Here is a 7,178-nt window from a genome sequence, read left to right as displayed (position 1 = left end):
TGCTTAATTGAAATAAATAAGTTCAATTATTATTTGATTACTTCTTGTTCTTCATAACTTTGTTATTTTTTATTACCTTGTAAATGGTAGGGAATAAAATTTTGAAATTTTTCAGATGTGTATAACTTTACACACGCTATCAAAATAGCTATCAAAATGACAGTGTTGCCATTTAAGAAAATCAACGATGACGTCATATCTCTAAATTGGGACACCCTGTATACATTATTATTATATGTCAAAAATGACAATTTGATATACTAATCGACGGGTCTGAGCATTTTTCAAAAAAACAGTTAGTATTTTAATTATTGAATATATTCCAAATTACAGATATAACTTTGTTATTTTCTATTATCTTGTAAATGGTAGAGAATAAAAATTTGATATTTTGCAGTTATGTATAACTCTACAAACCCTATCAAATTAGCTATCAAAATGACAGTGTTGCCATTTAATAAAATCGACGATGACGTCATATCTCTAAATTGGGACACCCTGTATACATTTTTATTGAATGTCAAAAAGGACAATTTGAAATACCAATCGACGGGTCTGAGCATTTTCCAAAAAAACAATTAGTATTTGAGATATTGAATTTATTCCACTTTACAGACTCTCTCTGTATATAAATTGTGTAGAAGTATTTAAATTTAAAATAAATTTAAAACCTATTTTTGGATGATGAAAAAGGATTTATTTCGCGACCGTCATAGCGACCGTCATCTCTTCGACGAAATAAATTTTGTACGTATCTATATTATGTGTATCTATACATAAATTGTATAGAAGTATTTAAATTTAAAATAAATGTAAAACCTATTTTTCGATAGGGAAAAAGGATTTATTTCGCGACCGTCATCGCGACCGTCATCTCTTCGGCGAAATTAATTTTGTACGTATATGTATGAAAGTGAAAACTTCTTTAGGGACGTTGTACACTTTTTGGATGGGAAAAAGTATTAAATTGGCGACCGTCATTGCGACCATCATCGCCTCGAAGAAATAAATTTTTGAAGTGAAAGCTTCTTGAGGGTCGTTGTGCACTTTCTGGATGGGGAAAAAGTATTAAATTAGCGACCGTCGTCGTTTTGACGAAATACATTTTTGATAGATGAAGTTTTCGATCCTAATAGCATTATTAATAATATTTAAAAAATATTAAAATATTACTAAAAGATTTTTAAATTGAAAACTTATTGGTCCATTTCCTTGGTAACACCTCCAAGGCTTCTAAAATTTGCAAGCCAAATGGATGCTGAAGCGAAGACAAGAGGGAATTCAAAAAACTTACAATTCAAGACCCCGTCTGTTCAGCTGGTAAATTCCAACAGAAAATGGACCTAGTTACTCGAAGGAGTAAAGACCAATATAAAAATAAAATAAAAAATTTATTTTTAATTCAGTTGCAATGCGAAGGCAAAACACACAAGCCTACGTTCTCTCCGATGAGGCTCCAATAAGAGCCGAAAATCGCGATTCAGAGGACTGGACTGTGCTCCGTATTCTAATTGAAAAGTAAGATTGTTTTGCCTTCGCATTGCAACTGAATTAAAAATAAAAATTTTTATTTTACTTTTAAATTTTTGAAGTGAAAATTTCTATAGGGACGTTGTGCACGTTTTAGATAGGGAAAAAGTATTGAATTAGCGAACGTCATCGCGACCGTCATCGCTTCGGCAAATAAATTTGCAAAGTGAAAACTTCTTGAGGGACGTTGTGCACTTTTTGGATGGGGGAAAAGTATTGAATTGGGGACCGTCATCGCTTCGACGAAATAAATATTTGAAGTGAAACTTCTTTAGGGACGTTATGCACTTTTTCGATGGAAAAAAGTATTAAATTAGCGATCGTCATCGCTTCGGCAAAATACATTTGTAAAGTGAAAACTTCTTGAGGGACGTTGTGCACTTTTTGGATGGGGAAAAATATTAAATTAGCGACCTTTATCGCTTCGACGAAATAAATTTTTGAAGTCAAAAATTTCTTTAAGTAGTTGGGCACTTTTTGGATGGGGATAAATTACTAAATTAGGGACCGTCATCGCTTCAACGAAATAAATATTTGAAGTAAAACTTCTTTAGGGACCTTGTGCACATTTTGGATGGGGATAAATTACTAAATTAGGGACCGTCATCGCTTCGACGAAATAAATATTTGAAGTAAAAATTCTTTAGGGACCTTGTGCACATTTTGGATGGCGGAAAAGTATTGAATTAGGGACTGTCATCCATCGCTTCGACGAAATAAATATTTGAAGTGAAACTTCTTTAGGGACGTTGTGCACTTTTTCGACGGAAAAAGTGTTAAATTAGCGACCGTCATCGCTTCGATGAAATCAATTTTTGAAGTGGAAAGTTCTTGAGGGACGTTGTGCACTTTTTGGATGGGGAAAATATTATATTAGCGAACCTTCATCGCTTCGACGAAATAAATTTTTAAAGTGAAAACTTCTTGAGGGACGTTGTGCACTTTTTGGATAAGGAAAAATTATTAAATTAGCGATCGTCATCGCTTCGACGAAATAAATTTTTTAGGGACATTGTGCACTTTTTGTATGGAGGAAAAGTATTGAATTAATTGTTCAATAATATCGATCAATCCTTAAAACTATTATCTTATACGAGTTGTCGTGTATTCAAGCTAACTAATCTATGCGAATTTGGATTTACCACCTCTAAAAAAATATTCTGGTTTTGTTTTACTCAATTTTAATTTTTTTCCTCGAGAGGCTCTCTTCACTACTCTAGTTTTTTCCCGCTTTTCTCTGTCTTTTCTACCAACAAAACATCTGCATACATTGACAAGCAAGGATCTCACTTTAAAGTTCTCCTGTCATCTGATTCAGTATGAATGAGAATAAATACAGGTTTAACACGGAACTCGAATGCACGCCATACTTTCACTCAAAATTTTTCAGTTTCATCTGCATTCGCTCTAACGCTAATTGTTACCATCTTCTATATGGCTTGCACGACTCTCACATATTCAGCCAGCACTCCTTTCCTACTTAGTATCAATAGGTTTCTGGTAACTTTGCTATATGCCTTCTCAAGATTAATAATCACTATGTGCAAGTCTTTCTCTTTTTATTCAAGTTTTTTCTATTAGCTGTTTTAAAATAAAAATTATTGTTGCGGATTAGCCTTGCATAAATTCAAAATGTCCTCTATGCATTTTCATTTTTAAAACCTTACACTAAATTTTGTTAGATGTTACCTGCTACCGTAAAATGTATGATAATACAAACATATTTTAATTGGGTGCTATGGAAAATGATCTAAACAAAATTAAGCAAAAGTCTGCTAGAAATCACTATTGCAAATTAAATAAAACACTAAATAGCTGTTCAATTTTTTTTATTCTTAATTAAAAATCTGGTAAATCAAAGATTTCCATTCAGAGAACTTACATGTCACTATGTACATTACATTTTATAGCAATAGTGCGCAAATAATGATCACTTAATAGTCCAGGGCGCATCTGTTTTGAGATGGACGTTGAGAGCTGACTCAAATTTTTTTGCACAAATTGCTTGAAAATAACTCAAATAATAATATTTGAGTTATCCTCCCACTCAAAACGGTCCGGAACATTGTTTAAATAATCAAAATGTCAAAATATGAAGGAAAAATTCGATTTTTTTTATTGGTTTTTTGATTATAACTTTAAAACTATTCATTTCTGAGAAAAGTTGTACGGACATAAAAGTTGCGTAATTAAATTTCCTACAATATAGAATTGGTTAAAAATTTAAAAAATAGTCACCCTTGTTGCAAAATAGCAATAATTGCGAAAATAACCATACAAAAACAAGTACCTATTCGCATTTTACGTTTTTCAACCATTTATGTTACACTTAGGACCTTCATATTTAAAAAACTTTAAAAACTTTATGATATATTACAACAACACTGTAAATTTCATTAAGATCGGTTTAACAGATTTTGCAAAATAAATTTTGCAATCCAGCTTTCGCAAAAAAAAAATCATTTTTCCAAAATGTTACAGGACTGAAAATAAAGCAGATAGCAAGTTGAATTTTTTTTTGCTTATAGAAGTGTACTGTACCTTTCATTTGCAATATTAAAATCAATTAATTACCACGGCGTCAGAAATTTTTTTAAATAAACATTAATTTTTGGTGCTTCGCGCAGGACAGCGGTGTTCGATTCACACAAGTTGATTTCCACCAAAATTTCTTCCAATCTTTATCTAATATATTATTTTCTTACTCTATATTTTGTTGTTTTTTAATATTTTAATTCCACAAAAATCAAACTAATTTTATTATTGTTTGTGAAATATTGTTTAAACACTTGCATATGTTTAAAAATAATAAACTTTTATTCTCTAAGTTAAAATATATGAACAAAGAAAGTTTTTGCTAAAAAAAGTGTTATTTCAAAGGATAGAGTATGTGTTTTTATTTTGCAATAAACAAATTTATTTATTTATATCAAAATGTAATAAAAATTAAAATAAATCAATCATTATCAGAGGTCATTGGAATGCCCAATCAGAGCAAACTATCCGCTGTCCTGCTCGTAGCACCAATAATTAATGTTTATTTAAAAAAATTACTGACGCCGTGGTAGTTAATCGATTTTAGTTTTGCAAATTTTAAATGAAAGGTACAGTACACTTCTATAAGCAAAAAAAATTCAACTTGCTATCTACTTTATTTTCAGTCCTGTAACATTTTGAAAAAATGAATTTTTTTTGCGAAAGCTGGATTGCAAAATTTATTTTGCAAAATCCGTTAAACCGATTTTAATGAAATTTACAGTATTGTTTTACTGTATCATAAAGTTTTTCTGGGTGAAATATGAAGGTCCTCAGTTTAGCATAAATGGTTGAAAAACGTAAAATGCGAGTACTTATTTTTGTATGTTTTTTTTTTCTCAATTATTGCTATTTTGCAACAAGGGTGACTATTTTTTAAATTTTTTACCAATTCTATATTGTAGGAAATTTAATTACGCAACTTTTATGTCGGTACAACTTTTCTCGGAAATGAATACTTTTAAAGTTATAATAAAAAAAAACGAAAAAAAAATCAAATTTTTCCTTCATTTTTTGACATTGTGATTATTTAAACAATGTTCCGGACCTTTTTGAGAGGGAGGATAACTCAAATATTATTATTTGAGTAATTTTCAAGCAATTTCTGCAAAAAAATTTGAGTCACCTCTCAACGTCCAAATGTACTAATATTTTTACAGATGCGCCCTGGTCTATAAGTTGACAAAATAACCTACGTGTTTAAGGTGATACAGTAGCGATCAACAGGTAGCCAAAACGCGTTCCAAGATTGCGGCTGTAATTTTGAATATTTTTTCGAGATATTTGGCAGACGTATTCGTAATATAATAAAGAATGGCGGTACAGAGCCCAATTTGAAAAATATATTAATATGTGGAAATTACGCTGTAATTAAATACAATATTAAAAAAACGAGCCTGTACCGCCATTAAGAAGAACAAAGAAATACACTTTCTTCAAATAAACTTTTTTATCCGATGCCTAAATTTTGTGTTATTTTGGAACTACTAAAATTTTTTATTTCATTAGTAGTTCCAAAATGACACAAAATCTAGGCATCGGATAAAAAAGTTTATTTGAAGAAAGTTTATTTTTTTGTTCTTCTTAATGGCGGTACAGGCTCGTTTTTTTAATACTTGTATTTAATTACAGAGTAATTTCCACATATTAATATATTTTTCAAATTGAGCTGTGTACCGTCATTCTTTATTATATTACGAATATGTGTGCCAAATATCTCGAAAAAATATTCAAAATTACAGCCACAATCTTGGAACGCGTTTTGGCTACCTGTTGATCGCTACTGTATCACCTTAATATTAAATTTGAAATAACTAAATTCCTAACCTCTACGGGTTCATGCACAACAACTTTTCTAAAGGTCATCATAATATGATTAAACGCATAGTTTACGATTCTATAAAGAACATACACATAAACATTCATTTTTATTTATATAGAGGAGGTAAATATTTAGACGGCTATTAAAAAATAGGGGTTTACGTTAGAAAAGTGAATATTTTGGGTTTTATGTATCTTTTGGTTCCACATCATATTAAATTAAGGGAAAAGTCATCATTTTGTGACTTCTCCAGGAGAAATTTGTAAATTTATTAAGATCAGATATTAATATTTATAACTGTGAAGACCAAATATCTACAACTACAGGTAAACCTCTGTTAATCGAAATAATTGGAGGGAGGCAGTTTCGGATAACAAGAATTTCGTTTAAAAATAACATTGTTTTAACATAATGTAATAACATTCTTGGTCAAAGTTGTGATTAGGATAATACTATGAGGACGATTTCACAATATTTTCTTTAATACCTATGTAAATAATATAGCATGTAAATAGATACATAAACATCTTCTTCTTCTTGTGCCACTCCTATCGGAGATTGGAAATCATCAAGGCTACCCTGACTTTGTTTACAGCTGACCTAAAAAGTTCATTAGTGGTGCAGCCAAACCACTCTCTCAAATTCCGCATCCACGACATTCTTCTACGGCCTGGATTCCGTTTTCCTTCTATTTTTCCTTGCATTATATTTTGAAGTAATGCGTATTTATGACCTCTCATCAGGTGACCCAAATACTCGAGTTTTCTTCGTTTTATCGTTAATAAAATTTCTGGGTCTCTTCCTATCCTTCGTATTACTTCAAGATTTGTGATTCTTTCAACCCAACTTATCTTCAGCATTCGACGGTAGCACCACATCTCGAAACTTTCAATATTTTTTATGTTGTTCTGTTTGAGAGTCCAGGCCTCTACACCGTATAATAGCGTGTTAAATACGTAGCCACTTAGCATTCTTAATCGTAGAGGGATGCTTATATCTCTGTTGCAGAAGAATTTTCTCATCTTTATGAAGGTGGCCCTGGCAATTTCGATACGTCTTTTTATTTCATTGTTTTGGTCTCCAGTTTCGTTTATTAAAGTTCCCAAGTATTTATAACTTGATACTTTTTCAATTTGAATGCCGTTTATACTAATATGTGCTGGTTGTGTCATGATTTTACTGAAGACCATATACTTGGTGTTTTTGATATTAATGTTTATGCCATAATTGTTGCAAGCAATATTTATGTTTGTAAGTAATCGTTGTAATTCTTCTACTGTTCTTGCAACTA

The sequence above is a fragment of the Diabrotica virgifera genome, chromosome 3 (genome assembly GCF_917563875.1).
Source record: "Diabrotica virgifera virgifera chromosome 3, PGI_DIABVI_V3a".
NCBI classification, from domain to species: domain Eukaryota; kingdom Metazoa; phylum Arthropoda; class Insecta; order Coleoptera; family Chrysomelidae; genus Diabrotica; species Diabrotica virgifera.
The sequence above is the reverse complement of the archived record's forward strand: the minus strand, read 5'-3'. Positions refer to the sequence as shown.